The sequence below is a fragment of the Triticum aestivum genome, chromosome 5D, assembly GCF_018294505.1.
Source record: "Triticum aestivum cultivar Chinese Spring chromosome 5D, IWGSC CS RefSeq v2.1, whole genome shotgun sequence".
NCBI lineage: Eukaryota > Viridiplantae > Streptophyta > Magnoliopsida > Poales > Poaceae > Triticum > Triticum aestivum.
In genome coordinates, this window is record NC_057808.1 from 545,632,420 (window position 1) to 545,641,639 (window position 9,220).

The following is a 9,220-nucleotide window of genomic DNA, read 5'->3' on the forward strand; positions in this document are numbered from 1 at the left end:
TACCATGGCACTATGTATAACAAACAATCATAGAAAGTAAGAAAATTATACAAGCAACTATAAAAATCATACAAGTAACTATATAAATCAAGTACAACATAAAAAAATTAATACCCAATAATAAGCTGGTTCAATAAATGCTTCGGAATCAATAAATGCATCATCATCATCACTATCAGTAATGGCGTGCTCATCATCATCATTAATAAATGCATCATCATGTGGAAGGCCACCTCTACGTAATCTGTCAAGCATTGATAGGTCATCCGCAGTAGTAACCTCTTCTAGTTCTCGCTCTTCTTCTTTCGGCTTAGGGGTGAAGTCGGGTTCATTGTCGCTATCTACTTCAATGTTTTGGGGTGAAGTAGAGCGGTTCTTGAAATGTTTTTTGGAAAGACGTGTTTCTTGGAAGAATTCTCCTTCATATGTGTCTGGGTTAATGTGAGGTTCATAATCATCTTCATTGGGGGGAGGTGGTCTAACACGTGGCGGCACTTCATAAGCGACATCCCAACCTTTGAGATTAGGTTCACTTTGACATGCCCACGGTAGATAGAGAACTTGGGTTGCCTGTTGAGCCATAATATAGACATCGGGAACATCCAAATGGGTTCTTTGATTGATTTCCACTAGCCCTATATGTTCATGAGTCCTTCTAGTCTCCTTCGGCTGTAACCAATAACATTTGAAGACTACGACGTTTGGTGGGTTTGCACCATAGAATTGAAGTTCATAAATTGTTTCAACTCTTCCATAATACTCCGTATCTCCTTCGCCGATAGCAGAGACACAACAATTTGTAGACTTTCGGTCGACCATAGATAGCTCTTTGCCATAGGTATGGAAGCGATACCCGTTGATGTCGTATTTGTCAAATGAACGGACCTTATAGTCAAAACCATTAGCGACTTGTCTCAATTCGGCGTCCATAAGCTCTGAATTAGCCTACAAGTTTAATCCGAAAGGGATTGTTGCATTAGCCAGAAAGTAGGCGAAGAAATGACATGGTCTAATGGAAATTATCGTTTGTTTAAACCAAGAGATGAAACCGGGTTAGCCGCCTCCATGCTTTGCCAGAAGCTCATACTCTTCGACGGAATCCTTTTGGATCACCGCTCCATACGAGAATTTGGCGACGTATCGACTGTACCAAATTTATCCGGGATAAGAGCAGTTCAAAGGAATTGGAAGTTGCGAAACAATGTACCGAGAACTTACTCGATGTACGGCCGCACTTCTGTTAGGTTGTTGCAGATATACAACGAAATGGTCTGCCATTCTTTGAAATCCAATGTTAAGGAACTAGAAGCACCGGCTGGTGCCAGATCGCCTTTGAATAGGCTGAGGTTGGATCGACCCTTGTTAGGATCGCCGGCATTGTACCGAGGCTTCGAATTATGCAAATGACGATTTTTGGCTTCGTAGTGTGCTGTCACGAAGTTTGCCGCCTCCTCAGTAATGAATGCCTCGGCCATCGATGCTTCAATTCTATGTTTATTTTTACATTTTTCTCGAAGCGTCTTCTGCATCCAATCAGTTGCGTAGCACCGACGATTCTGCACAGCCCCCCAATCTTGCCTCAGTTGGGAGATGCAAAATCAAGTGCTGCATTGGATTAAAGAAGCCCGACGGAAATATCTTCTCTAACTTGCAAATCAACTCCGGTGCCAACTCTTCCATTTCATGAAAGAACACAGAAGAAATAGCTTAGCTCTGCCAGTACTAGCCATTCATCCCCAGGGATGAATTCATGCAACATCACCGGCATTACCCGCTCAATCCATATGTGCCAATCATGACTCTTGAGACCAAATATCTTCAATTTATCAAGACTCGCTCCCCTCTTTAGATTCGTTGCATACCCATCGGGGAACATCAACTGCATTTTTCACCCACAAGATAATTTCCCTCATAGCTGGCCTTCCATGATTGAACCATGCCTCTGGCTTTGTCCAGTTCTTCTTTCCTTTCGGTGGTTGCATGTTTTGTAACGGTCTATGACATAGCACCTCCTGATCGACTCTTGCCTTAGGATTATCCTTTGACTTCCCATCTATGCCAACAATGTACCAAAAAGTGCCTTGGCGATATTCTTCTCAGTGTGCATCACGTCGATGTTGTGTGGGCAAAGGAGGTCTTTGAAGTAAGGCAGATCCCACAAGCATGTCTTGTGAGTCCAGGCGTGTTTGGAATTATACCCCTTGAAATACCCTGGGCGCTCTGGATCTGGCTCAAGAGCGTTTACCTGATCCAGGCTCTCTTGGCCTGTCAACGGAGGTGGTGCAGATCTTTCACAACTCTACCTTTGATGAAGTTTTGCTTGTCTTTCCTGAACTTATGGCGAGGATGCAAGAGCGGTCTATGCATGTCGAAGCAAGAAAACTTGCAACCGGCCTCAAGCCAACGAAACTTAAGAGCTCCCTTGCAGGTGGGGCACGGGAACCTTCCATGCACACACCAGCCAACGAATAGCGCATACACCGGCAAGTCATGCGTCGAGTACATGTACCACACACGCATTATGAAGTTATTTTTGCTAAAGGCGTCGTATGTCTTCAACCCATTATCCCAGGCTTCTTGCAATTCGTCCTTCAGCGGCTGCATGTACACATTCATATTCTTCCCCGGATAGTTCGGCCTGGAATTATCAACGTCAGGAAAATGTTCTTTCTTTGTATAATCTGTCCGGGGGGAGATTGAGCGGAATGACAAAAACAGGACAACAACTGTATTGGGTTGCCGTCATACCAAACACACTGAACCCATCCATGCCGATGGCGACTCAAGGATGCCTTGGATCTGCCGCTTTGTCGTCAAGTAATGCATCGAAGCGCTTCCATGCTTCACCGTCTGATGTGTGCACCATCATCAGCTTCCCATCTGCATCTAGTTGGGTTCTTTTGCCTGTTTTGTGCCATGTCATATGTCTTGCCATCTCTTTGACCATGAAAAGACGTTGAAGTCTTGGTCTGATTGGCATATACCAAGAACATTAATGGGGATTTTGGTCTGCGTCTTCTCACCCATACCGTTGTCTACCACACCATACCTAGATGACATGCAAATGGGACAATAGTTCAAGTCCGCATACTGAAGCCTAAATAAGGCTCATCCATTCTCACAGGCATGTATCTTCTCATAGGGCATCTTAACAGCACGGAGGACTTTGTCTTACTTTGTCTGACTGGTAGTACGTGGCCTTTGGGTAGAAAACGTCCAAATACTGTCATCATCGCATCGTAGCATTCTCTTCCCAAGTGGAATTGAGCCTTCAGAGCCATTATTTGTGAGATGGCATCCAGCTGAAAAAGCACAGTGTGCTCGTGGAGAGGACGTTTTGAAGACTCCAACATTTCATTGAAGGCCTTTGCATATTCCTCCATCTCATCGTCCGAGTCCCGAGCATCATCAAAGTCTTGCACCATGTCTTGCATCCCGGTACCATGCTCGTCGGTGCCACGACGAACCACCTCAGCTCTGGCGCGTTGGTCAGACTCGCCATGAAATGTCCACACCATATAATCTGGCGTAAAACCCCTCTCCTGCAAGTGTTTGCCCATTTCATCCTCTATCCTCTTGTGCCAATTGTTGCACCCTGCACAGGGGCACCAGGTTGTCCTCTAGCCATTTGCAAATGCGGTTCTCAGAAACCCCTTGGTTTTTGTTAACCATTCAGTTGTCATGTTTTTCTAACTAGTGTGACCGATGTACATCCACGCACGATCACTCATCTTGCCTAGCTACTGGACGCATAAGAAATATATATATATATATATATATAAATTAATCAGCATGTATATATTCATCAATTAATGGAGTTTGTCACTTTTATTACGTCCATGCAACCTAGACGCTAATAGGTAAAGATAGGTCCTAATCCCACCCGAGTATGTGTAGATTGGGTTAGTTTTCCCATGCTCTGCTCCGAATCCGACGCAAAATTTCGGCACCACCTCACCACTGTTCTCCTGATACACGTCTCAGCAATAAGCAGAGAGGATGTGTACCCGAAGAACAACAGGGAGGCACTGACGAAATTCTGCATCGGATCCGGAGCAGAGCATATGGGAAAACGAACCCAATCTACACATACTCGGGCTGTCCATGGATAACGTTGGAAAATTGAAAAGAATCACGGTTACAAATATGCAAATTCATGCATATTTATAGATGTAACCCTTTCGAACGGGAGACGCATAGTGGTCACGCATACTGATGATTGAAGACACCTATAGCTACCAAGTTTCATCGGCACGAAGACCAGAACAGAGCAAATCAAGGGGGGGGAGTAGATGTCATTTGTGCTAACCCACGAAAGCAGGGGCGGAGCTCGTCGAACACTTGACCCTCACAGCGACGAAAAAACTGCACATTTAAATCGAAAGATGAGTTTCATAGCAATATTGTTTTTTTCCTCAACCTAACTAAATATTTACAACAGGACGAGCGGGTTAGGGGTTCCTCGGCTTTGATAGAACCCTAAATAGCAAGTATCATCGGTAAAAGATACATGAGGCGCTCGGCGTTGAACACTAGATCCACCTCCCACAAGTGACCCCGGCGCCTGCCGTCCCACCACAATAGTTCATGTGGCTGATGATGGTTGAACACCTTAGCAAATTTGTCTGGCAGCCTTTGCAATGAGGATTAAAGCCAAGTTTTGAAAGTTCAAACAACCAAACCGAGTTGAGTCAGTTTGGGTGTTTCAAGTTTCAACACTTAGCTTTCAATCGTCATCTCAGAGGCTGCCAGATAAATTCACGATGGTGTTCGACCGCCATCGACGCCGAGAATTGTTGCTGCGGATGCCAGACCCCTGTGTCACTTGTGGGACGTGGATGTAGTATTCGACACCGACAGCCACATGTATCTCGCACTGACGATACTTGCTATTTAGGGTACCATCGAGATCGAGGAACCCCCTAACCCGCTCGACCCCGGGTAAACTAAATTAGCATGCATTCAATAAGCAAAACTACATCATCTGTTGTGTCCGTACATCGTCGAATATTATCACTAATACATCTCGAATATTATCATACATATAGCATCAATTATACAACTAGAACCGTAGCGAACGACGGCTATCGACGCGGGCGGTGGACACCCAAAGAAAAGGAACCATCACATGATCATAGCTCCAGTGAGGTCCCTGAAGAACCTGCCAGAATTGTCGAACCTGCCCTCCAACGCAACCATGTAGCGACGGACGTGCTCGTCCTACTTGCTGACACGGTGACGTACCACCTCCGGGGTGTCCGAAAGCCTCGGCACCATCACTGGCCCACGCGACCGCCACCAAACAAGGTTCGGGTCAACGACGGGCTGGCTCCTCACCAAGCTGCGCCCCCCCGGAAGGTAGAACCTCCCAGTACCAGCCCGGCGGAGCCTAGTCTCGGACATGGCCCCTCCAATCGAGCAGGCCTCCTCCACTGAGTCGATGACGAGGATGCGGGATAGGCATCGTCGACATCGATGTGGGAATAAATACTTTAACTAAAACAATAACAACAAATTTCACATGTATAAAATCAACCAGAAACTTAACCTAAACTAAACTAATCTAAACCTAAACTAAACTAACTAAACTAAACTAAACTAACTAAACTAAACTAAACTAAACTAAACCTAAACTAAACCAAACTAACTAAACTAAAACTAAACCAAACTAACTAAACTAAACCTAAACTAAACCAAAAACTTAACCTAAATTAAACTAAACTAAACCAAAACTAAACTAACTAAACTAAACAAAACCTAAACTAAATTATAATAAACCTAATTAAGCTTAATATAAAAACAAAAAAATCTCACCTTGGAGCGGCCGGGGTGGCGAGGCGGGTCAGCGGGGCGTCCGGGGCGGGGCGGGCCGAGTGGAGGGGTAGGGCTGCAGTGGTGGGGACGGGGCGGTCGGGTGGCGCCGCGGGGCGGCGATGCGGGCCGGGGTGGCTGGCCGGGGCGGCAAGGCGGTGTGGGGTGGCCGGGGCGGGGTGGCGGCACGGGTTGGGACGAGGCGGGGCGGTAGCGCGGGGTTGGGACTAGGGGAGGGAGAGAGACGTGGGGAGAGAGGGGCAGGGCTGGGCGTTTTGTTAGATAGGGCACGGCTCTTTGCCGTCCGCTAGCACACGGCAAAGAGCCTAGCTAACGGATTCTTTGCCTTCTTCTGGCGGACGGCAAAAATTCTTTGCCATCCGCTAGCGGATGGCAAAGAAAGTGGCCGTTAGGTGGCTCTCACCAGCGGTCCACCCGGCCTCTTTGCCGTCTTCTAGCGAACGGCAAAGGTTCTATGCCATTAGCTAGCTGATGGCAAAGATATTGCGGACGGCAAACAATTTCTTTACCGTCAGCTGCTTCTTTGCCGTCCGTTTCCATCAAGCTGATGGCAAAGACCGTGTTTGCCATCAGTTAGCAGATGACAAAGAAACGGCTCACGGCAAAGTTCCTGATTCCAGTCGTGGAGGTGTCGTACGTTCGGTACTAGATCGGTTGGATCGTGACGAAGTTCGACTACATCAACCGCGTTAACTTAACGCTTCCGCTTTCGGTCTACGAGGGTACGTGGACACACTCTCCCACTCTCGTTGCTATGAATCTCCTAGATAGCGTGATCGTAGGAATTTTTTTGAAATTGCATGTTATGTTCCCCAACAAGCCTGTTTTCGGTCATACATACAACTAGACCTCTTTGATTTTTGACTGTTGACATGGAGGAGAGGAACTAACATAACTATGTGTAATGCAGGTAGCATCCTTAGTACAAACCTAGGAGCGAAATGCCGGTCGAGCTCCGTCAGTCACAATGCGCGGGGCCTGCACTCTGGCTTCTAGCACTGATCTAGAAAGAGTTGTGCAGGCCTTCGAAAGCCAGAACTCATCTCCGAGTACATAAAGGCCCTCGTCAGTCTCGAAGCGCAAGCTCGACGTAGCTGCCCTTTTCCTTTACACCAAATAATTACTATTTCTTCCCCATGCATAAACGACACGCGATTTGTTCCACGACTTGTCTTCTTTGTGGGGATGAATTCTCCACGCACTGCTAATTTAGAATGTGGTTGCAGCTGGGAAAGGTCAATTCAGCAAGGAGCTTTGGCATACCTTTCGGGCCATCGCAGTCACTGGCCTTGTAATCTATGCTGGCATGGCTCTGCTTGGCAGGGTGAATGAGCAAGGCTTGATGGTTTGGAAGAAGATGACGATTGTGACCCGTATGATCTGGAAGAAGAAGATGATAAAGATTGCGACCATGATGATCTAGGGGAAGAAGAAGATGAAGATTGTGACATCGACATTTTAGAAGAGGAAGAAGAGCATGACTGCGATGATTCAAAATGTAGTTTTCACGGTGTGAATGAAGTGGCCCCAGATTCGGGCATGAAATTCAGTGATGTCAAGCGGGTTGACGAAGCCAAAGCTGAGCTTGAGGACATTGTTCACTATCTACGAGATCCCAAGGTGAGATCATCAACTAACAAAACAACATGCATGGGCTACAATTCAACTCTCTTTTTTCTTAATGCCGACAAGAGTTGTTAACCTATAATACTTAATTTGTAGTCTTTCACGCGCCTTGGTGGCAAGCTTCCAAAGGGTGTTCTACTTGTGGGCCCACCTAGCACAGGGAAGATAATGTTGGCAAGGGATGTGGCGGGGGAAGCTGGCGTCCCATACTTTGCATGCAGTCATTTCGAGGAGATGTATGTGGGTGTTGGGGCTAAGAGAGTGAGGCAGCTCTTCGGTGAAGCAAAGAAGCAATCTCCTTGCGTAATATTTATCGACGAGATTGATGCCATTGGAGGCCACAGAAACCTGGAAGATCCAACGTGTCACAGGCAAACCGTGAACCAGCTGCTTTCTGAGATGGATGGCTTTAAGCAAAATGATGGGATCATTGTGATCGCGGCGACCAACTTCCCCAGTGACTTTATGAGGCCCTCCTCAGGCCTGGGCGTCTTGATCGCCAAATTCATGTCCCAGTTCCGGATGTCGAGGGCAGACAACTGATCCTAGTCAAATGTACATAATACCACCCCGTCCCAAAATATAAGGCGTCTTTGTAATCTCCAGTGCAAGACTCTCACCGTTTGTCCGTGATTGTATTCTAGGTCCAAGCTAGCAAGGATGTGGATCTGATAACCATTGCAAGGGGGACACCTGGATTCTCTGGTGCAGACCTCTCAAACCTGGTGAATGATGCTGGTCTCAAGGATGGGGACGAAGCTATTATGATGCATCACATTGAGTATGCCAAGGACAGGATCATGATGGGAAGTGAGCGTACCACGAGGGAGGGCATGCCCTTGTTACCAACCACATGGATGGTGCCCGACCTATCCATAAGGCCACCATTGCTCCCAGGGGAGATGCTCTTGGCATGGTGACAGACCTGCCAAAGGAAGAAGATGTGTATAAAGAAACAAGGAATGCTGGCAAGATTGGATGTCCTCATGGGACGCCAGGTGGCTGAGGAGCTTGTATTTGGAGAGAGCGAGGTGACCATTGTCCCCTCCTCTGATCTAAGCCAGGTGACACAACTGGCAATATACATGGCCATTAGGTATGGTATGAGCGGGAAGCTCGGCCTTGTTTCCCACGATGACGATGGTGGCAGCTATGTGAAGTGGACAACCATGATGGGGCTGCAGACAAGTTTTTTTGAGAATCACCGGGGGGAGTTCCCCCACCTGAATATATTGCTCAAACGACTGCAGAAGCAGTAGGTACAGAATTAGAGGCACGATGCAACATGCAGAGAGGTAGGATCGCCATGAGAAGACGTCCTCCTTGTCACCCGTTTCGACAAGACGGTGTGACCAAAGGTCTATGTCGGAGATAAGGTTTCTAATGGTTATTAAAGAGCATTGATCAATATTCCTAAACAACATGTCATTACGCGCTGCCCAAATTTTCCAGAGCAGAGCAAGGAGAACGAACGACCAAGCATTCTTGGGGAGGTGTTGGGGCAGTGGAGTGTCCTAGAGCTCATTTATATCGTCGTTTGAGGGCAGGAAGCCCACACGTTGCCAAATCCTGTTGGCGAGAGGACATGTGATGAAGAGGTGAGGGGAGTCTTCAGGTGACGTAGCACAACGCAGGCACAAATCGGTGGAGATTATGTGCTTGTAAGAAAGTTTCATTCTGGTGTTGAGGTGGTCTTTGAAGAGGAGCCAAGCAAAAAATTTAATTTTGCGAGGAGCCTTGGTGCCCCAAATGAGGGGGGCAA

At 47.1% G+C, this 9,220-nt stretch overlaps 1 pseudogene; it reads left to right on the forward strand.

Annotated features, from left to right (window-relative positions):
• The first annotated feature begins 7,371 nt into the window (after nucleotides 1–7,371).
• Nucleotides 7,372–8,717, forward strand: LOC123121172 (ATP-dependent zinc metalloprotease FTSH 5, mitochondrial-like; annotated as a pseudogene).
• The last annotated feature ends 503 nt before the right edge of the window (nucleotides 8,718–9,220 follow it).